The sequence below is a fragment of the Euprymna scolopes genome, chromosome 12 (genome assembly GCF_053919585.1).
Source record: "Euprymna scolopes isolate OS-2025 chromosome 12, ASM5391958v1, whole genome shotgun sequence".
Classification (NCBI taxonomy): Eukaryota; Metazoa; Mollusca; class Cephalopoda; order Sepiida; family Sepiolidae; genus Euprymna; species Euprymna scolopes.
The window spans coordinates 580,804-605,617 of NC_136493.1; the positions used below are offsets into that span (position 1 = coordinate 580,804).

At 36.1% G+C, this 24,814-nt stretch overlaps 1 long non-coding RNA gene across 1 annotated transcript; it reads right to left on the minus strand.

Annotated features, from left to right (window-relative positions):
* Nucleotides 1–12,841: 12,841 nt before the first annotated feature.
* On the minus strand, nucleotides 12,842–24,377 carry LOC145291139 (uncharacterized). Its single transcript, XR_013869334.1, has 2 exons — nucleotides 24,270–24,377; nucleotides 12,842–13,420 (listed from the first exon to the last, which is right to left on the minus strand). It is a non-coding gene; the product is annotated as an uncharacterized LOC145291139 (long non-coding RNA).
* Between the last annotated feature and the right edge of the window lie 437 nt (nucleotides 24,378–24,814).

Sequence of the window (24,814 nt, forward strand, 5' to 3'; positions counted from 1 at the left end):
GTGTTCACCTGGCAGACAACCAATGGAGTCGAATACGTCTGGAAATTCCTCAATGATTTTCCTCCTTTCTCCAAGGTTTCCCATCGTACATGGTTCCTGCACGGGGACCGGTTTCATGTCGTGCGGGGGAGTAGGCCGGGATGCTTTGTCCGTCACATGAGTTGTGTCCGTTTTTATAGCCAAGTTAAGGGTGACTAGCCCTAATTCTCTTGATGTTTGGAGTCCTATTAGTATAGGGTCTCTTGATTTCACCACGTGAAAGGTCGCTTTAACGAACTTGTCGCGGGATCTGACCCCTAAACGACAGGTCCCTTCTTGGTCTATCGTTGAGCCTCCAAACGCAATTAGCCTTATAGCTGATTTTTCCAGTGGTACTCCTTTCAGTTCCTTGAATACCTGTTTAGGTAACAGGTTGCTCATTGCACCTGTGTCGATTTTCGCGTCAACCTCTATTTGGGCTTTGCTGTTGCCTATCTTCAGTTTTGTGAAAGCTTCTGTGGTCGCTAACGGTAATTCCTTTACTGTGTGAAAGTACAGCTCCTCTGTGGAACTGTCGTCGTTGCTACCCATATGTGCTGCTGCCATGTGGATTTTATTCTTATTATATTTCCTCTGTGGCTGGAATGACTGTCTGCGTGTGTGCCCCTCGTCTCCCATTTTAGAGTGGCAAACTTTAGCAAAGTGTCCCTTTTTATTGCATTTTAGGCAGTATTTGCCTTTAGCTGGGCATTTATATTGATGGTGTTTTGTGCCACAATTACCACATGTGGTAGGTCCACTGGGCTGTCTGGCTCTAACTGCGAGTGTAGAGCTGTCTTCTACTGCTGTTGTACGTAATGCTTCCATTTGTTTACACGTGGCTTCTTCTGTCTCGACGATTCCGAGTGCTTTCTCGATCGTGAGATCGCTTCCTTCTCTTATTAGGGACTTTTGTGCAGACTGTAAATAAATACCGAATATGAATAGGTCCAACACAATGGTCTCTTCCACCGTCCGACCGTATTCACACTGTTTGGCTGTCCGACGCAGCCGACTTAGAAATGCGTGTGCCGATTCATCCGCGTTTTGTTTACATTTTAGTAGGTTGTGTCTAGCTACACGAAAGTTCGATCGCGGATTCGCATATTCCTTAAAAAATTGGATATATTTATCCAATGTCCTTTCTTCTCCCTGTCGAAAGGGAAAAGTGTCACTTATTTCCTGGCCCTCGATACCAGACCATATTAGCAAGTAATTTAACTTTGTGTCTGAATCTACGTCTTTCATTGGGCCGTCGAAATATAAATGAACTTGCCTGATAAATCGGTCCATTGATTTGGCCAAATTTGAAGTGTTCCAATCGATTGTTGGAGGTGGTAGTTGCGAATATGTATTCATCGTCGATTGCAAGAAAAATACCGACACCACGTGTGTTTTTGTATTATTTTTTTTTAGATCCCGAAAATGTTCGTTTTTTTTTTGTTTTTGTTTTTTTTTAGGGTAATATTGTTACTATTCCTTTAATTCTTTAGAGGATCCCACTTCAGACACCATGTCGTGATAATACATACTTTGGAAGCATTGATAAACAGACTCGAAGGTGGTGTAAAATGCGTTCTTTATTGTCTAGTAGTAAACGTTGCACTGAGAAACAATGGCGGACGAGATTCATACGTCACGGGCCAAGGGGCATAACTCTAAGCGACTAATAGTCTCTTAGCCTATATTATGACACTGAATTGATTTTTTTTTTAAATAAAGCCGTAGTGTTGTTTTCATTAGGACGACACTTTTATTATTTCATTCTGTACACAGTCTTTTCAAATTTTCACCAGATGTATTTTAATAATAGACAAGTTTTTCTTTTCTTCCTGATTCTGTCATCTGACAAGATAGACAAAGGCGCTGTGGCTTGTGTAAATCATGTTTTGCATTACTTTCGCCATATTCACCTCTAATGTCATCATCAAAAATAGTGAAGTGTGATGCAGGCCTCTTTGTTCGGGCGCTCCTGCAGAGTGAAGTGGAGACAGCAGTTTCCTCTATGGGAAAATGATGCTCAAGACTGTTTGAGTGGCCTATCATTATTGTCATCGTTGTAAGGTAGTGTATCATCGTCATCATCAGAAGTTTCCAAGCTACTAGTGTTAGAAACATTGTCTATCGATAGTGACATTGGCCTATTCAGTTTTTCACTTTCTTCTAATGATCCACTAGTGGTATCAAATGGTATGCAAGCTTCTGGACAAAGACACAAATACTATATATGATAAGAGATTCCATCAACTATGACCGAGTGTGTAGTGTTGATTCCAGTCAACCGGCCTATCCTAGACACTCCAACTTGATACTCGCCATAGGAATATTGTGGTCATGTTGAAATTTTGTGGTCATGGAGTCAACATCTTGTATGTAGACATCGTAGGTATATATGGCGTTGGATGGCGCTGCAGATATTGGAACACTGTCTTTTGGTGTGACGTTATACCAGTAAACTGCTTCTGGTATGCAATATTGTTTCTTAGCTGCAACCGTTTCCACACTTCTGTGGCTTCTGTCAATCACACCATTTCCTCCTGGTTTGTAGGCACATTGTAATTGGAAAGGGACACCCCAATCTCGCAGGAACTGCTGAAAGTGCTTGCTGGTAAATGCGGTGCCATTATCCATTAATATTGCGATTGGTGGGCATCGCTCGTAAAATATGGATTCTAACTAGTATACAATGCTTGGTAACTCTTGCCAACGTAGAGACCTCCATATTGCAAAGACCACAACCAATGAGTGTAAGATAATGGCCGCTGCTATAATGAGTGATCGTCCCCAACATCAAGCCTCCCTTTGCACTAGTGTACAGGATCGATAGACTGACACACCTCACATGTTTTAACCATTCGCACATCAACTTTCGACACAGTTGGGTCTTTTCGTTTGGCAAAGTAAAATGCGTTTTATGCTGGAGTGTCCACTCTGATGATGATGATGATGATGATGATGATGATGATGATGATGTGGTGTGCAATTTGTTTAATGTTCAACTGCTGTGGTACTTTTTACTTGTTGATCAGCTTTATTGTCGCCTGACTTGACTAATGTTATATCTACTGTTAGCGCGTGCTGAGCCATCTTTGTAGCAGCTGTAGAAATGAGATGTAGACAAACGGTGCATGTTTGCCATCATGTCGGGAGTCGCCAAAATGTAAAAATGGAAAGACATTAAATCTCTTTCTAACATTTAAAAGCAACTTTTTTGGCCATATTCTTTAGTAAGAATAAGTAAACGAGTTAGTCGTGGAAAGAGTTTCTGTGTAGAGACGTTGATGATTATACAGGCCTGTCAAAAGAGAGGAATTCATATATGCTTGTGTATGAAGTAGTGGAAACGTGCGTCACGAAAGATTAGAGGCAGTACTGTAGGAAGATAAAGAAAGTTTGTATGTGTACTACATGTGGAGATAGCGATGTTGGCTTGTTTGTATTCATGGTTTCCCAGGGCCAAGGGGTCCGAGTGAAGTCGCGTTCCAACAGAGGGGTGCACAGTCAACCAGTGCTTGGAAAAGAGAGAGTGTGTTGCTGGTGAAACAGTTTTATAAACCTGGTCAAGTGACTGAGGGCTGGCTTCTGATTGGACAAACCAGAAATATTCTCCTCGCAAAATTATCACAAAAAATTCTTTTCATAGAAAAGCAACAATTTTTGTTTCGTCTGCCATTAGTGATTGTTCCTGGTTCTGGCCCTGCACTTCTTGTTAGAAACTGGTTACGAGTAGTGCAAGTCAGCTGGAAACGCATCCATCAGCTGAAAGCAGTAAATGCTACACCTGCAATTGAAGACATTATTGCAAAATACTCCGATGTTTTCAAGGATGAATTGGGCGCACTGAAGGGTTTCACAGCAAAACTTAATGTTGACCCGAAAACAAAGCCTATATTCTGCAAGGCTCGACACGTGCCCTTTGCATTGCGTGAAAAGGTTGACAAGGAGCTGGATCGACTAGAGTCTCTGGGTATTATCGAACCAGTACAATACTCAGAATGGGCTGCTCCTATAGTAGCAGTTGTCAAAACTGACCAAACAATACGGTTGTGTGGAGATTATAAGACTACAATAAACAAATGTTCGAATCTCGACCAGTACCCTATCCCCAGGATTGATGATTTGTATGCAAAATTGGTGCAGGGAAAGAAATTCACCAAGCTTGACTTGAGATCAGTGTTCCTGCAGGTTCCATTAGAGGAAAACTCAAAGCAGTACCTTACAATCAATACACCACGAGGTCTCTACAGGTTCAACTGCCTCAGTTTTGGAGTAAACTTAGCTCCTGGTATCTATCAACGCTGTATGGACAATTTGTTGGCAAATGAATCACATGTTGTATGCTATCAGGACGACATACTAATTACAGGATCATCAGACGCAGAACACTTGAGCACCCTTGACCGAGTGTTAGGGAAACTCTCAAAATCTGGTCTCCGCGTTCGTCTGGACAAGTGCAAGTTCATGGCACCCTCCGTAACCTACTTCGGTCATTGGATTGACTCCGAAGGCCTTCACTCTACAGCAGAAAAGATCCGTGCCATCCGGGATGCACCAGCCCCACGCAATGTGACCGAACTTAAGGCTTTCTTGGGCTTATTCCAGTTCTACGCTAGGTACGTCCCCAACGTCGCATCTACTGCAGAAAGGTGTCTCTTGGATGTGGGGCACCTCCCAATTAACAGCTTTTCAGCGAGCCAAAGATGCATTGCAGACCACAAATGTCCTGGTTCACTATGACCCGAAGTAGGAGGTGGTACTGACCTGTGACGCCAGTCAATATGGTGTCGGAGCTGTTTTGTCGCACATCTTTGCCAACAGTTCAGAGAAACCTGTTGCTTTTGCTTCGAGAACAATGTCACCAGCTGAGAAAAATTATAGTCAGTTGGATAAGGAGGGACTGAGTATTATCTTTGGGGTTAAAAAGTTTAATCACTACTTATTTGGACGTGCGTTCCGTATCATTACGGATCATAAGCCACTTATCAGCCTCTTTAGCCCAACAAAGCCAACATTGGACACCCTGCCACCAAGAATAATACGTTGGTCACTGTTGATGAGTGCTTACGATTACACGATAGAATATAGGCCTGGTTCACACATCGTCACTGCCGACGCAATGAGTCGTCTTCCCCTGCAGGGAGCGTTAGATGTCCCAACACCAGGCTGCATTATACATCTCATGGATCACCTGGACAATTCCACCGTTGACTCAGCTGACATTTGTGCTCATACACGCAAAGACCCCATCCTCTCTAAGGTTGTTCAAGCCACACAACATGGAGGGTGCAATCTCCCACATGATGCTCCGTATTTACCATTTCACACTCGTAAAAACGAACTAAGTGTTGAAAGGGGGTGCCTGCTGTGGGGTTCACGAGTGGTAATTCCCCACCATCTCAGGCAGAGAGTGTTGGACGAGCTTCCCCAATGCCACCCTGGCATAGTCAAGATGAAGGCCCTCGCCCGGACCTATGTATGGTGGCCTGGGATAGATGCTGACATCGAAAAAAAGGTGAACAACTGTTACCCTTGTCAGTGCTCCAGAAGCCTACCTGTTAAGGCACCACTACACCCCTGGGAATGACCAGCTGAACCTTGGCAGCGGGTTCACGTTGATTATGCTAATTACAATGGCCAATACCTGCTTGTCATTACGGATGCACACTTAAAATGGGTTGATGTCTATACCACCAGTGCAGCTACTTCAGCCACTACAATTGAAAGGTTGAGGCGCTGTTTTGCTACTCATGATCTCCCACACATTGTTGTCAGTGATAATGGCCCATGCTTCACCAGTTCAGAATTTGCAGAGTTCATGAAACGGAATGGTATCAGACACAAATTTGTCAGTCCACATCATCAGGCATCAAATGGTCTAGCCGAACGCTCAGTTGGGCTGGTTAAAAACGGTATTAAAAAATGTCGGGAGTAACTCTGGAAACAAAGATATCCCGTTTTCTGCTGACATACCGGACAACGCTTCACACAACAACAGGATCTACCCCGGAAGAGTTGTTGATGAAGCGAAGATTGCACACCAATCTGGATCGTATGAAGCCTGCCACCTCAAGTGTTGTATGTAACAACCAAGAATGTCAAAAGTTTCACCATGACAAATCTGCCCAGATGCGTTCATTTGATGAAGACCAAGCAGTATTTGCACAGAACTTTGGTTCCGGATCCATGTGGTTGGCTGGTCACATTCTGGAAAGAGTATCTCCTTTATCCTTTCTAATCAGATTGCAGGATGGCCGGTGAGTTCGCCGTCATCAGGATCACATCAGGTCTCGCCGTTGTATCACCGAGCCAGCACCTCAATCCCCAAGTGAAAACAATCCAGAACACATTTTCACGGAACTAAACATGCCTCCAGATATGGCAACAGAAATTATGAGCAGCCAGATAGAGAAGTGAGTAAGCATACCCCACTAGCCCTGCCACGACAATCGGGCCGTACAATAAGGCCACCGAATCGTTTTAGTCCGGATTGACTAAAGATTGAGCAATTACCTTTTACTTTTTCTTAACTTAAAAAAAAGGGGGGCAATGGTCACATACTGAGGCAGAATAATCCTCGACCACAAAAGGGTCACAAGGGCAGTCTACCCTGACATTTTTCCATGATAAATGGACCTTTCTTTTTTTGGAGGAGATGTAATGTACGTAGGTACACAGGGGATGATAACAGGGGGAACACCGGCAAACGAGCGGTGCAGAAGGAGACAGCATGTAGATACTTGCCGTGGGCTCTCGGCTGAATAAAGTCTTAAAACAAACTCGGCGTTTGCGCTCTCAGTGAGAAACACCACAATGCCCTCTCAACATAAATATCTAAACAAACCTGACAAGCAACAAAATCCTAACCTTGCTCTTAAGAGGTCCCTAGATGCTATAGAAAGCCTTCTACTTTTAAGAGCTCTTCCCTTGCTCTGCTACATTTTTGTGCAAAAGGTCATAGAAACAAGCGTCCAAGGGTGGCATGTACACCTTGTAAAAAGTCACCAACGCTCAAACTCGTAACCTGACCGATAAGAAACGAAAAGGTGACATATGTAAATTAAGACGCAGTCCAATTCGAGCACATAAAATAATGAATATGAGGCAACAGACGTTTTTGTTGACTCAGTGTCGCTTGGGTGTTGTGTTCGGTTAATTTGTGTGTCAGTGTGAAGAAAGAAAGAAAGATTTTCTTTTAACGTCGAAAAGGAAAAGAAAAAGGATTGTCATTTTTTGTGTGTGTGTGTGTGTGTGTGCCGAGAACATTCCAAGCTGAAGAAAAACTCACTTTTTGGCACGAAAATTTAGCAGCATTCGGTAGTACAAAGAAAAACTTTAATTTCAACCCTAGAATTTTGAAATTCTATATCTTACATGCAGAAATTTAAATGTAATGTGAGGACAAATTTTACTACCCTTACTGCAAACATGGTCTCAAATAGTAGTAAAAGTAGCAATATGCTTTGTTTGGGGTAAATACAATTTTTTAAAATATACATTTTTATCGTTAATTTCACATAGATAGTTATTGAAATAGTTGCGATAACTAATCCCTTTTCATCCGTTTCTGCTACCCATCTTGAGATTCACACAGGGATGAGAATCGGATCAAGGCACAAATAGCTTTCTCGTCTACTGTCAGCAAACATACAACATGTTTTAGAACGTTCACTTTCTCGTTGGGTCTACTTTTCTAAAGAAATATATTCTCTTGTGTTATTTTTAAGAAATCTACTTCTTCCTTTGTATTTTTCAATGTGACTTGTTAATAAAATTAATAACATCAGTATAAAGAACACTTTACTTTCACTCTTGGCTGACAGTTGTTAATTTCTCATATCTGTGTGATATTAAACCACAGGTTTTTGTATCAACGGTAAACTCTTTTACTGGTCCGACAGTGATAAAAACAGTTTGTAAGAGCCAGCAATGAAAACGAATGATACTATGCCGCCAAGAAGGCTACAGCCACCACTATTGAATGATTGGCTTGCGATGGTGGTGCTACAGCTTAACTTGACGACTTGTAAATTTCTACTTTCCTTCTCAGTTGTTCGGTTTCCATAAAAATATATGCATATTTAAGGTGTGTATTTAATTAAACAGCAACAAGTACTTTAGCAACTACAGTATGAAAAAATGCTATTCTTAAATGGTTCACAATAACACACATGAAAATAGCGAGGAATGGAAAAAATATGAAAGTTGTGGGAGTTGAATACTCTCAGCCTAACTCGATTATCGCCCTTTAACCCAGAAGAGCGACCTAGCTACGTCACTTCCTGTTCCTCAATATTCACCCTCTTTTCCGCTGAACGCTCGACCAGTCAAGATGTGACGAACCACCGCTCCGGTGGCAATGGTCCACCACAATTCTCCTGGCTACCGCCAGCCTCTCGCAAGTAATGTTACTCTTAATGACCTCTTATTCTTCCTATCATTTCTATCACCCTTTTCTGTATATTTATGCAAATAAATTGCATTTGTTTCGTTGATATATAACGGTATATTTTCGTCTTCATTATGCGACCTTTCGTCTTTTCAATTTCTCTACCACCAAATACAACCATTTCACCATTATATACATGGGGACGGGATCGTCTAAAACACGGCAGACCGTCCTGTCCCCAACAGATTGGTAGACTCCCGACGTGATCTTTTTCAAAATGGTGACCTAACGAACGCCGAACAATCTTCGTTCCCAAAAACTTTTAAAACGTCCTCACCTGAAAGGTCAAATTTTCCTGTTGCCTTCATTCATAATCAGTTTGTTCAACAAACTATTTTCCGAGGACCAGTTCTTGTTTACCTCAGCCGAGAAACACTTTGCACGAAGAGATATGATTACACACATGTAACGAGCACATGTAACGAATGAACATCACACTATAGCACAGACGTAACTCCAGTGACATGCATCCACTGCTACAACGAACGAAAATTACTTCCAACAACTTTAATAGCAATTTCAACGTGTTTTCAACGTATTTTCAACGCCAGCTTTTATATATGAATTCTGCTGTGGACGACGAAGTCTCAAAACATTCCGTCACACACGCGTTTTACCTACTTTAAACCTTCTTCACTTTACCGAAATATTTTTCTTGCCATGTGCTAAATAAAAAAAAATATTTCAGCTTTCAATTTCATCATGGAGAACATGTGGCAACAAGCCCACTGCAAAACTCAAATAGCAACTCTCACGCTATTTCAACTTCAGTTTTCCACAATTATGGAAAGGAAAAGCGACAACAAGTCTCTCCAGCGTCATGTTACGCACATCAAGCCTCTCCATGGCATATCAACCCTTTCCAGCAACACCTCACAGGATATCAACCTTTTTTAGCAACAAACGCGACAACCAACACAAAGATGTTCACCAAACACTGTACACTCCTGGATTTCACAACGATTCACCTCACCTCACTGAAGTTCTCTAGCTAACATGAGTAAGCTGCAACATGCACACTGATACACTCATCCTGGACGTTCAGACCGTACCGACTCACTGAGTACGCCCGAGCACCTGAACAACGTTGACACCGCTCTCTACGGACGGACAAATTTCCTCGCAGACTCACTTGTGACCATAAGCGTGTAGTCGACGCATTCGCGAGCAACGCGAACCAACTTCAACCCATCGTGCTGACCCTTGCGCACGCTTCATAGACTCCACGGCAATACAGTCTATGACTGCAACACTTGCACTCAAACTCATAACGTCATTCTTTGGACCATCCGACAGTTGTACAAGTTTGAACATTTTTTCCTGATATTCTTTAACGTCGCAACTCTATCCTTACACCCTGCTACTTAATAAATAAATAAAAAATCTCTCTCATTCTCTATACAGTGGACACACACGCAAACATATATATGCATGCCTTTTCTCCAATTTTCTTTTCTCTAGCTTCCAGCTAACTAGGAAGGGAGTATTATGGGAGTTGAATACTCTCAGCCTAACTCGATTATCGCCCTTTAACTCAGAAGAGCGACCTAGCTACGTCACTTCCTGTTCCTCAATATTCACCCTCTTTTCCGCTGAACGCTCGACCAGTCAAGATGTGACGAACCACCGCTCCGGTGGCAATGGTCCACCACAATGCTCCTGGCTACCGCCAGCCTCTCGCAAGTAATGTTACTCTTAATGAACTCTTATTCTTCCTATCATTTCTATCACCCTTTTCTGTATATTTATGCAAATAAATTGCATTTATTTCGTTGATATATAACGGTATATTTTCATCTTCATTATGCGACCTTTCGCCTTTTCAATTTCTCTACCACCAAATATATTCATTTCACCATCATACACATGGGGACGGGATCGTCTAAAACACGGCAGACCGTTCTGTCCCCAACAAAGTTAATATCAAAACCTTAAGTTTTCAAAAATCACGTGTTACAATATAAATAAGTGAATGCAATTATTGGGCACCAAAAATCAAAGGTTGACATTTTTATTTGAAACACAAATTGTAGAAAGTCAAAAGCAAAAGAGAAAGTGGGGCGGACATATTAGTTTTTTTTAAGTGTTTCAATGTTTATTGAAGTTAAAATATGCTTAATTTTGTTCCATTAATATTGAATTCATATCTTGATTCTATTAATTTTCGATAAATTCCCTATATTATAATAGCTTTAAACCATTAACACCCATTTTACCTTCTTATTTAACTAAAGATCGAACTGATTATGTGCGTGTTATCGAGTTTTATATTAATGTTTTCCTTCTTTGTTTTACCTTCTGTTTCTGTACATTCTATCAAATCTTCATTCGTTAATGCGACTAAAATTGTAAGATTCCAAGCGAACTATTCACTTCAATATCTTGTCTTAAGTATTATATTTAATTATTTGGTGACAATTATCATTGTGCACCAAAAATCTAAATTCGACATTTATATTTGGAACGCAAATGGAAGAAAGTTGCTCAACTAAACATTCACAGGAAATATGAACTGGAATAAGAAGATTGAACACATTGGTATGTCTGCTGTAAAAAATGTGTGCTCTCCCTACTAGTCTAATTTTGCATAGATACTGGATATTTTGAAAAGATAAGCGAAATCTGTATATATGACATTAAAAATTATAATTCCAATTTAAGTCAATTATTAATTTACAGATTGATTTGTAAATGTTGTTGCATGTGTAGATGTGTTTGTTCAAGGAGGAAATGCATGTTTGTAGGTGTTCTTTGATTCTGAAATGTGTGGGCTTTACCATGCTAGCGATATAGAATCAGTTTCGTGTTGTGTACTGTATTTTTTTCATGGGTAAGTTTGTTAGTGTTGTAATTAGAGTTACATGTTGTTGATTGTTCTGAACCTCTTTATGTTTCGATTTGCGAATCTATTTGTTGAAGTGTGGCAGCTTCAACAATCGTGTATTTGAAACAACGTGTTCTGTCGGTCGCTGGGTTTTCAATGATTGGTGTGTAATGCTAAAATTCATTTCAATATCTTTAGAGAAGATAGATAAAACCTGCATCATATAGACTTATGTCATCATCTTAACTGGCCTACAGCTTAAGGTGATTCAAGAGTAGGTGTTGGGCTCTTTTTTTTGTCTTGTTAGTAGCACTGGTGTATGTTTTAGGCACTTTGGCATTTATTCAGTAGTTTATTTTGCAGATTGTCTCTCCTGTATGTGTTTGCTTGTAACTAACTATATCGACTTTATTTTTAAAAGTAAACCCACATATTTCATAAGTATATGGGTTCTCTATATAAAGTATTTCATGTTTTCAGAAGCAATATATTTCACATGGTTTCTCTATTTTAGTTTATAGTTTACTTGAGTTTAAATTCTCAGGCATCAAGGGGTTCCATTCTCAGACTAGTTCTCCTTAACCTCTCAAAACCTGAGTTGATAAAATAAAAAATACTAAACTGCTGCTATGGAGTTTACCTGAAATGTTAAGTACTTTCATATAAGGTTGTCTTAAAAAACTTTTGTATAGAACCACTAAAGAATATTGTGTCTCTTGAGCAATTCATACATTCAAATGTGTTCGCATATGCTGTAATAAAGTCTTATTCTGTTTAAATGAAGAACCACATAATTCACAAGAATATTTTTTCTCTCCTGTATGTTTTTGCATATGTTGCAAGATATGATCTTTGCGTGTAAAAGAAAGGCCACATATTTCACAGGAATGTGGTTTCTCTCCAGTATGTGTTCGCACATGACGCAACAAATGATGCTTCTGCGCAAAAGAAGAAGCACAAACCTCACATGAATATGGTTTTTCTCCTGTATGTGTTTTCATATGTCGCAACATTGCCTGTTTCAATGAAAAAGAGGAACCACATACTTCACAAGAATATGGTTTTTGCCCAGTATGTATTTGCATATGTTTTATCATATTGGATTTTATTGAAAATGAAGAGTTACATATTTCACAAGAATATGGTTTCTCTCCAGTATGAGTTCGCATATGCTTCACCATATTTGATTTACTTGAACACGAACAGCCACATATTTTACAAGAATATGGATTATCTACAAAGTGCGTTCGCTTGTGTCCAACCAGACTGGATTTCTGTGTAAAAGAAGAGCCACATAGTTCACAAGAATATGGTTTTTCTCCTGTATGTGTTCGCATATGTCTGAACATATGTTCCTTGCATGTAAAAGAGGAGCCACAGATTTCACAAGAATATGTTTTTTTTCTAGAGTGTATTCTCATATGCCACAACATATGGTTCTGTTGTTTAAATGAGGAACCACAAACTTTACAAGAATATGGTTTCTCTCCTGTATGTGTTTGCAAATGGCACAACATATTTGATTTCTCTGAAAATGAAGAACCACAATTATGTTTCTCTCCAGCATCAGATTTTAATTTCGTTTGCAAAGTCCAAATATTTGTGGATTTTTTAGTACATATTTTTCTAGATTTTTCCATATTTAGAAAACAAACATTCAGAATGGATTTTCAGTATTTGGTTTAAATGTAGATTATTGGAAAATATTTTAACAGAGCTTTTTGAAGCCATATTAAAATATAATTTCAGTTTTCACTATTTCCTATTGAACTACCATTTCAATAGCAGAATGTTTTAGTTTTTTCAACTGAATTTTTATATTCCATGCATGACTTAGTATAATGTACCCTACTTGCAATAGATTATTGAGTTACTTTTCTCTTGAATAAGACTGAGGAAAAAGAAATACATGTAAACTTTACAATAACAATTTTTCTCAATATATTATCACAATATGAAAGTTGATTAAAAATATTTGATACATTTCACAAAAATCGTTTAAGCAGTTTAGATCAATATATTTTTAAAACATTTTTTGAAGAGATTTTCATATTCAAGTTGCCAAAAGAATGACGATCCATTCAAATCCAACAATGCATTTGTTTGTGTTTTTGTTTTGATTGCTGGAGATTCTGCAAATATACAAAAAGATACATTTCATAAAAAGATAATAAAGTTTAGTGGTCGAAAATGTTAGCAAGAGCAGGGAAAATTACTCTCCTGTGATAAAACGCCCTGAAAATTAGTACAAGCCTGTTTTTGTGTAGCCTATAAGGTCCCATGCAGATGAAAATGAAAAAAAATGGTTGCTGATTCTTTTTATATGTGCGATCTTGACACCTCATATGCAAATGAGATGCTTCCAGTTTAAATAAAAAGCCTGATTTTTTCGGAGATTTAGATAACTTAGATTTAAATGTGAGAGTAGCAAGTTTTGAGAGAAGTGTGTCGAGTTTCAGAGTCGAGAGTTTAAGATAGCAGAGCATCGAGTGTAGGAGTAGTGAATTTTGGCAACAAGGAATCGATTTTTGAAATAGCAAGTTTTGACAGTGGAGTGTCGAGTTTTGGAGTAGCGCATTTTGGAAATAATGTACTGAATTTAACTACAAGCAATTTCGGCATGAAGAAATCATGAATAATTATTGAAATTGGGAAAAAATGTGATACCACCTTTTAGTGGAGGTGATGTGGTTGTATAGATCAAAGACATACAATTAGTAACTCAGCCACAAAAAGTGCTAAACCCTCTTTTCTATATGGAGATGTGCTGCCTCTCTACCTTGAGATGAGCAAGGAAGACCAATTAGATGCAGAACAAATAGAACTGAGACTAGTGACGGCATTCACCAAAGGACCTTCTGACACATATGAAAAGCTTAAACAATTCAAGTGAACAGGAAATGTTGGAAATATTTTATTTGCACACTTAAGAGCGACCAAAAAAAGTCGGTCTCAGTCTTTATAAAAAGAACTTTCAAAAACATATTGGTGTTAATTGCTTAAACAATAAAAAGGAAGGATAACTACGCTCTGCTAGCAGAGTAACTCACCTCTACTAAATAACTTTCTGAAAAACAAAAAAAACCCTTCCAAAACAACCGTTTTCTGGAATACTGACCAAGTATCTCTTTTATTGTATCCTTTTTAATTATAGATGATTGAATGCAATATTTGACTTTGTTCGGTTTATTTACAATTTATCAAAAAAAAGAATGATTGTTCTCAAGGAAAAAGAGTTTTTTTCCTTTACTAAATAAGTCGGAAATTAACCCTCCAAACAATTCCCAACATAATTTTAAAACAAATGACGTATAATTAAAAAAAAAAACGGCACATAATTCAAAATATTATTTTAAAAAATGCAAAATGTTTTGAAAACGATAACATTTTGTAAGTCGTGCCGATTGTGAATGGTTTGTTTTCCTACTCCTCAATTTAACCAGTGGGAGAGGACTAACCAAACAAAATCTTTACAACTCTCACCAAATTCACATTTATTTTGCATGTAAATCCTTCTTCATTGATTTAGCAATTTTAATGTAAAGGACGTTGAGAAAATATTGCGAGGAATATTAATGTATCATGTTATAGACAAATACATAATGGAAAACGTTTTCAAGAACATTAAACCTGGGGATATTAAAGCATTCATCTCGAGGATATAAAAAAATTAGGAAATGGCTAATAAGAAAGATTATAACATGGAAGTTCTTACATGTCTTCTTGGAGAACAAGATGCTCATAGAATTACTATAGTCCAGATATGAGAAAAACTACTCTCTTTAAAGCGAAATAGAACTACCCATAAAAGAAAAATAACCATGTACCTTAATAGCCTAAAAGAAATGCATGATTACAACTTCCTTGTGTAAAAAACAATTAAGAGCCATTGACTATGAAGTATCCAAAGTTAATTATTTGAATGAAACCTAAACAGGTGCATATTTTTTGAAAATCTTTATATTGAATATTTGTGAATTCTTGTGATAGCAATTTCAAATGGGTCCTAAACTTGAAGTTGTTAAGAAAGCCACCATGGACAAACCTGCCACCCACAGAAACCAAAGCTGTCACCAAATACACCAACACCCTCTAAACCATTCATAAAATGAATTTATGACGACTTAAAATAAAATTCCGTTTAAAGACTATTCTAATTTTTTCAGTTTCACAAGTGAAATATTTGCTTTATGCACACTGCTACTGTGAATGTGGTGAAAATCCATTAAAGAGAACAAGGTAGGAATATTTACTAAAATAAATGGAAATATTCTGTCCTTAAGGTAATCCTCAAATGGAAGTATCTACCAATAAGGCTGTCGAGAATGATTCTGATGAAGGACCTAAGGATAAAGCACCCCAATCAAAGGAAAGGCTATGCCTGGAGATGCTCTAATCCAGGATGTAGAACATAGATTGCATTGTGGGAGGGGACGTATTTCTCCCGATCCTGTCTTTCAATTGTACAAATTATAAAATTCATATATGTCATAGCCCTCTAAAGGATTGCAAAGAAATATAGAATGCCAAAATAAAATAACATGCATTGCAAAGTATGCAATGTGGGTTATTAATCATAGCCAACAAATGCCCTAGGTTGCTCCATCGGATATCGACTGACACCTTATAGCTTAGTCTTCCACTATTTATTGAGACTTGAATAGTCTATTAGTAGGTAACATAGATTAGTTCCTTCATAACAGCCCCCCTCCCAAGCTGATAACTCCGAGTGGTGCATCAGTATTTTTTTTGTCTTTGGATGGACCATGAACAGCTCAGTGATTTTCCTTTTCCTGCCTGAATGTTGTGGTTTTGGTGTGATTTGGGGAGGCTCAATATCAAATGTGTCGTAGACGGTTTCACTAAATTCTACTTCTTGGGAGATTCATTGTTCAGGGTGAATTTTTTTTTTTTTACCTTGCCATTTTCTCATGTATTGTGAGAATTTAATGAAACAATTGATTATTTGCATGAGTAGAATCTGCCACGATTAAGGATCAATAAACCTCACCTAGGACCCCACTTGTGATAATCTATCAGACAAGGGGAGATGTTGTCCCAGGGGTTTCCACTAATGTTGTTAACCTGATGAACTGTTTTGAAAAGATGTTGGGTAAAATGGTCAGGTAGTTCTTCCATATTGTGGAAACAGTTTGAGTGCTATTATTTTGCTGCACATATTTTTGAGTAACGTTGAATCTTGGTAAATAATGTTCCAATACTGTGAAAAATAGATTTGTGATTGGTACCTGTTGCAGTGTAGCTGAAGCTTTCGTATCTGGTAAAAAAAAAAATCGCCTGTCGTTGCATAGACATTTACAACTGGGTCAGTTGGTGAAAGTGACATTACTTTACAACTAGCGATAGAGTATCTTGCCTGATTTTAGCTTCTTGGTTTGTGGCCAGGCGCATTTCTCATTAGGGTAGAGCTACTTCTGTTCAGTCTATAACATATATATATATATATATATATATATATATATATATATATATATATATATATATATATCGGTTTGTTTGTGCCTTCTGTTTGGCTTTTCATGGCCTAGAACAAGTTTCCTTTTAATTTGTTTTTCATGGCATGAGTGTCTGTTGTACTTTTTATTTCCATTTTGCAAAAATTATTGATTGACCGGTTCCATAATTTAAACTTATGAATCCAGTCCGATCCAAGTAGGTTAGTCGTATTTCTTTAATACATAAGATTTTAATTTATTCGTCGTTCTCAATGTGATGTTCGCTAAAAATTCACCTTTGAAGGTAATTTGTGCACTGTTAATGGCCTTTGCTGTTTTGCATGTTCTCGGCATTGTGGGTTTATTCAATTTCTTCTAGGTATTCAAATTTACTATTGAAAGGTCTGAACTCGAATCAAGTTGAATTTTTATTTTTTATCATGAATTTCTATAGTCACATATTTTCTCAACCCTTTGTTATTTTCAGTCTCCACCAAACACACTCGGGTTTTGTATTTAATTTTATTTCAGCAATAAGAACTTTTGTGTCCTATTTTTTACATATTAAACATTTTCCTAATAAATATGGACAGTCCTTAATCCAATGCAAATTACCACATCGATTACACGGAGACAGGATTTTTCTTTTTGCAAATTCTTTCTTAACTATATGTTGATATGTGTGTCCTTATTCCCAAACTTGTGTTTTATTGTTTACATGTTTTTTAAATAGTTTGCTTTTTTATCTGTGTGAATCATTTTTATAATTTCTATTTTCTGGCAGTCTTCCATTTACTTTTATAGTTTAGTTCATTTTCTAATTTTGTTAAGATACACTTCCTCATTTCTGCATGTCAACCAGAAGTCAATCTTGGCACAAATACTAAACATTTAAAATTATCTGCACTGAGGTCTGCCAGTTTGAATTCCTCACAATGTTTATTTACCATGGCTGTGCACGTTGCAAAATCACCTTCATTAATATTCTGCAAATTCTGACATGACCAACACTTATGGAATAAAGAGACTTTTGAGCTAAGTAGTTCTGTAAGAAGTTCCACCATCTCAGCGGAAGATAATTCTGACGTTTTACAAGGTAAAATAAAATCCACAAACTTGTTATGCTTGGCTGTCTCTAGATCCCATAATCGTAAACAAACCTATTTCTGGTCCAACCACTAAAAAGTCTTAATACCAATGAAAATAAGCTTCAATTGATTTACCTTCTTCAGGTTCATAGCAGAAATTGTCAATAATATTCTATATTGAGTCTTGTGAAAATGCTTTATTATTATTAGTGGATGCATTATTTTTATGACTTGTATCTTTCATGCATTGTTGTTGTCATCGTCTTTCATGTAAGCGCTTCTGGCATTCAAACAATTGTTGTTGTTCAATTTGCAGTTTTAATTGTTCCAATGTACTATGTAAGGCATCCATTTTTGTATGATGGTAAAATATTAAAATTACGAAAATTAGCAAAACTGTGTTCAGATTAACCACAAAAATATTCACTGACACACTTATTTAATGATGCAAGGAAAAAAAAAAACGCAAATAATTTTTATTTCTCTTTCTTTTGTATTTCCAGGTGTGTCAAGATGTCATGACAGTGCAAGCAAAACAAAGAAAATAATATGAAAATATTCTTACTTTCCATGAGTTTGCAATTCAAACTTTTATGTCCATGTACTTATTTGGTTTTTGCGAGTTCTTGTTTTTCTCCTTTCATCAGTGTTTTCGGAACATTTGATACCCTTACAAGTAAGTGTTTGTTCAATCATTATTCAAGTAAAGTATAACAGTAAAAGTCTTAGTCTTGGCTTGAAATATTATGAAAAAGACATATATAAATAGGGTATCCAGAAAAAAAATCATATTTTAAGCAAATACCTAAAACAATCAACTTACAGTTTCATATAGAACCAGTTAGCTGACAGAATTTTCTTTAATATTATTTTCAATATCATAACTTGTAGCCCAAAAAAAGTAATATTTAAACTATTTTAATAAAATTCGTGTTTGTTCTAGGAAATATCAATTTTTAATTCCTAAAATAAAGCTTTCTTTTTTTAATCTTAACTCAAATTAACTTTATCAGAAACTTATTTCCCATACAAAATTTTTGTATGGAAAAAAAACTCACATTTTAATTAATATTAAGACATTCTAAAACATGCTGTGCACAAAGAAATTTAATTAAATCTTAAATCATAATTGTTTCAGTTTCTTGGTTTAGAAATTATATCGATAAAAATCATACAAATTGGCAATGCTTGTAATCTAAAATTAAATATATTTTATTTCATCATCCCAGAATATTTTAATATGTAAAAAACGTAAGATGTACCCCCCCCCCAAAAAAAAATATAAGATCGCATTAAGGTGGTGGGGGGTCAAAATATAAAAATGTATATTATTTTATTTCAATTCATAGTTTTTAACGAAATCAATCAATTATTTGATTTTTAAGAGAATTTTAAAAATCGTGTTTTCATCGTTTCCGTCAAAATATGTAGAAATAACGCGCAGTTCCAATTTCCCCGTTTTTAGCATTTTGGGGATTTTTTTAAAACTTCACAGGGGAGTAAAAAAAAAGAAATGAGATTTTTTTTAGAATCTTAAAGAATACTGAAACAATTACAATGAATCAATTTTATTTTACAAGTTTTTACTGTTATTTTTATGAGGGTCGAAAATTCCGCCATTATTATGGTCATACTTACGTTAAATATAATATGAACATGTTTTTGTTTTATGTTAAGGCTGGGAGTGTTGCCACTGGGACTTATGATTAATAGAAGGGACCACCAATCGATCAAACATTGCTTTTTCTAAAGCTTATTAAAATCTATGAAAATCCGTTATTTCTGAACAATTTTTGGTTTCATCAGAAAGAAAAAACCCTGAAGTTTGTGTTAAAAGCAGAATAATATAATACTTTTCTATAATTTTTAATAGAATTTTAAGTTTAAAATTAAAAAAAAAACGTGTTTAACCCAGTTTTGCAGAATGTAAATATGCGAAGGATATTGGGATCCCATCCTCTTTGTTACAAAACCGGAAGTGATGTATCTGCCTTTGCCCTCTGGTGATGTGTCACCAGAGTTAAAAGGCGATAATCAAGTTTAGTTTAAGAGTATCGTTTTGTGTCTGTGTGTCTGTTGGCTGGGAATTTCAATTCCCACAGTATTCTCTTTCTAGTTAGCTGGAAGCTAGAGAAAAGAAAACTGAAAAAAAAGCATGCATATATATATGTACAGAACGAGAAAGAAATTATTTTTATTCAGTATCAAGGTGAAAAGTTGTGATGTGCAAGGATATCAGGCAAAAAGTTTTCAAAACCTGTATAACTGTGGGATGGTCACAGGAACGATATTGTGAGTCATGAGTGTGAGTGTTTCAGTCATAGACTGTATTGCTGCAGAGTCTATAAAGCATGTGCAAAAGTCAGCACAGTGGGTTGAAGTTAGTTTGTGCTGGTCACACATGTGTTGACTACACGCTTACGGTCACAAGTGAGTCTGCAAGGAAATTAGTCTGTCCATAGAAAACTGTGTTGACATTGTTCAGGCGATCAGCATAGCCAGTGGGTCGGTATGGATCATAAATGCCCAGTAATGAGTGTATTAGTGTGTATGATGCAATTACTTATGTTAGCTGGGAAACTTCGGTGAGGTGAGGTGGGTCGTTGTGAAATCTAGAAGTGTATAGTGTTTGGTGAACATCTTTATGGGTTGGTCGTTGCGTTTGTTGCTGGAAAGGGTTGATATGCCATAAAATGTTGTTGAAGTTTGATGTGCTGTAACATGTTGTTAGAGGCTAGTTGTCACTTTTTCCTTTCCATAATTGTGTTGAAAACTGGAGTTGACATAGCGTGAGAATTGCTATTTGAGTTTTTTGGTGAGCTTGTTGCCACACGTTCTCCATGATGAAATTGACAGCTAAAATATTTTTTTGCACATGACGAAAAAATATTTAGATATAATGAAGAAAGTTTAAAGTTGTTAGGATTCTCGTTCATTGTAGCGGTGGGTGTATGCCACTAGAATTACGTCTGTGCTGTAGTGTGACGTTCATTCATTGAATGTGCTCGTCACATGTGCAAAATTTTTTTTTGTGCGAAGTGCTTCCTGACTGAGGTAAACAAGAACTGGTCCTCAAAAATAGCTTAGTTTAACAACTCGGTTCATAAGAAGGAATGCAACAGAAAAAATTGACCTTTCAGGTTCGCAAGGTCAGATTTTGCTTTGGTTATGATGAAGAACGGAAAAAAGAAAATCTGGAGTGAATGACAAGAAACGAACGAATAAGAATATTTTGGAGTGCACGTTATATTCAGCACGTAATTCAAAGTATTTTCCTCTTTGGACCATAACGACAAAGTGCATCATTTACGAGAAAAATCGAAATATTTGTGAAGCTATTAGTCCATTGGTATCATCGCAGTTTGTAATGGACATCATTGTTCAAAGATACACTTCATAAAAAAATGCAAAGAGGATAAAATTTGTATATTTTTTTTATATGTGCGTGAATATAGAAAAAAGTTCTTGTTCTTTTTTTTTAATATTTGACTGTAAGAAAAAAAAGGTTATTTTCTTCCTAGAGTGGTTTGTTTTCATTTTTAGTTAGCCTGAATAGCAAAATAAAGATGGCTAGATGTAGATAATTGACGCCAATGTTTTGAATGGTAAGGATTGAGAATGCGATGAAAAAGTATTTTTCCTCTTTTTTGAAATTGCATTTTTTTTTCTCTTTCTTTTCTTTGTGTATATTTTCACTGATTATTTAATGATATCAACAGGTTTCATTTGTGACAGTGAAAACGTTTTAAAATTTTTCTTTGAACATAGAATATCGTTCAGCATTAATAAGAAATGTTTCTTAGCTAGCCATTCTTGAAAAACTCACATCGAGGTCTACCAATCTGTGGAGGATAGGATGCTCTGTTTATGCTATTGGGATTCCATCCTCTTTTGTTAATGAATGGTAGGTGATTGAGAAGCATGGGTTGCATTATGAAGAGACAAAACATACTGATATACAATAACAAATAAATGGAGATTCTTTAGATTAGAATACAAAAAAAAGATAGTAAGAGTTCATTGAAAAGAGGGTAATGTTACTTGCATTTAATATTTGATGAGAGGCTGACAGGTAGGTTAGGAAGACTGGTTGGCTGGACATGCCAACCGGAATGCATTATCATCACATCTTGATTTGTTGAGAGTCCAGCGAAAAAGGGAAAGAAATGTATAAAACAGGAAGTGACATCCCTGCCTTTGCCCTCTGGTGGCCAAGCATGTGTCACCAGACTTAAAGAGCGATAATCGAGTTTAGCTTAAGAGTACCGTTTTGTATCTGTGAATCCGTTGGCTGGGAATTTCAATTCACACAAATAAAACATTTTTTAAAGGGTTTTTGAATCAAACCAACTTTTTTATGTCTAAATAAAATTTACTATGATTGGCTATAAGAATATGCAAAAATATAAGGATTTAATTACCTTATATTTTAATAAATTCAAATAATTCCATTTTTTATCATGAACTCATATCTTCCATCGCCATCTTATCACCTGACGCCATCTTGGATTTTAGGTATGCGAACGCAGTCGTATCTAAATATTTAAGCATTTTTATAGCTTTTAATGCAACTAGACAGGCACATACATTTTGTAAAAAATAATTGGATTAAATTATAATCACAAACGCCATTTATGGTAAAATATGTTATTTTTAGCTTTATGGTTTTTTCTTTCATAATAATTGATCAATCAAACTTTAAATTTTTTCCTAATACTTGTTAAAAGTAAAGAAAAACTACTTTTTTCTATTTTTACATCAAACATAATTTTTTGGCATTATATTTCTCAGTTTTTATATCAATTTTAGTCAGTTTTTAATTTCATGATTAAAATCATTTTTCCTTTCTTATCTTCTAATCAATAATAACCAATAAGCCACATTCTTTTTCCATAAACTAGATCATACTGTATTTTCCTCAATTCCTTATTGCATAAATCAAGTTTACAAAAACTTTATTAGAATTTGGTGGCCCTTAAAAAGGGCCGTTTTTGGTAACCCTCTGGGGAGATGCAACTTGTTGAGATGTCACAACCATCTACTACGGAAATCCATGTCTTCATAGTTATAGTTAATTTTCAAAAATGGGAAATTACAATTTTTTGTAAACTGCAACAGGTCATCGTATCTTGAAAAAATGTCATGTAAAAAGACACTTGCAGATATAATTATTACTTATAATTTTCACACCATTGCTTTTTTTGTTTGTTTGTTTGTTTTTTTGTATCGATTCTTTAAAAGCATTATGTACTAAGTTTACATATTCTAAAATTCAATTTTTATTTTTAAAGATTTAAAAGTATGCATATTTTAGCGTTTTCGTATTTTTTAATCCTCATCTGAAAGATAGTAAATACTGATAACATATTGGTGATAGTGCAAGTGCACTTACTAATCTGCGCTATTTTTTAAATCGTATTTCCAAGTTTAATTAAAGTTTTATGTTTTTATTCAACTGTAAGGTTAAAGTATAGAATAGGTACAAAACACCCTCCTCTCCCCATGTTAAGAATGGCTTTTTAAATAATAACGTTATTATTTCAGCACGGATCAATAAGTGCACTAGTAACAACATGAATCTCACGCTCCAAAACGCAAAAGATAAAAAAAAAAAAAAAAATTAAATACATTCAAATTTTGGATTTCAATCTTCGATATTGAAGGCACCCTGTGAATTTTTTTTTTTTTTTCTACACTCATTCACCCTCCAACCACAAATGAGTGTGCTTAATGGATCGCTTTGACTTCAAGGGGTCTAACAAGGGACAAATGAGGAAGGGGAAGTATAACGTTCCCAAAAATATATTTATACAACGAATATGAAAAAAAAAACAAAAAAAAAAACGTTACACGCAGATAAAGGACATTATTTATTAATCGCTGAAACTTTTATATTGATTAGATAATTACTTGATTTTTGGTAGATTTTTAGAGACAGACTGTTACGAAAATCAAAAACACTCTATAACTTTGGCGGTCACTAATTAGTAAATTTAAGAAAGTGTTTTATGGGAGTACACACCAGTTGCGACCTGGAGTTAGATTAGTGGTAGCGTTAAAAATCAGTCAGTGGATGGGGGGGGGGGCTATTGCCCCCCAGGACATAGGATTGATTGTAGAATAAATATGTACTAATTTTTTAAATCCTCTTCCAAAATATCACACACAATCCATCTTTTGTGATAAAAAAAAAGTCACAGACAATTTATCTCCGTAACAAAAAGACATCTTAAAACACAATCTTGTTAGATGATGGTCTCGTCTAAATCTAGAAAAAACACAAGTGCTATCTATTTTCCAAGTTTTTAAGCGTCTTCAAATGCAATCGCCTAAAAAAATAATATCTCTTCAACGAGGAGGATATCTGAAATAAAAGGAAACAGAATAGTTTGGACGCGCCTCTGTTGTAAAAAAGAGTAAATTCAAGCAATACTTACTTTTTGTTTGTCAATTTGTTTTCAATAAAGAAACGATTATAGGATGTGTACATTAAAATCTTGACAGGTGGGAGGTTTTCATTCAAGATGACGACGGAAGAAGAGCAGGTTCGCAGAAAATGAAAGAATAAAAGAAATTAAATAAATCATTCGAATTCGAAAAAGGATCGATCTCTGGTATTCCGGCATAAAGCTCGAGACAATAGTCTCTAACCCCCTTTCACAACAAAAGGAACTAATTTCCCTATACACCGCTTTTGGTTACTATGGGAACAGCTAATTTTTGTGATGATTCGATTTTTAATAATAAACACATTTTATTATTTTAAATATTAATATTTATTTTTAATAATAAACACATTTTATTTTATTTTAAATATTAATATTTATTTTTAATAATAAACTACACTGATTAATATCCCAAAAACTACTTTTTTTGTGACAAATTTAAATGCGCTTGCTTGCATGTATAGAAATGGCCACCACCACCACCGATAACAAAGAATTACATTGCTTAATATGAATACTGAGAATACTCCAAAAAA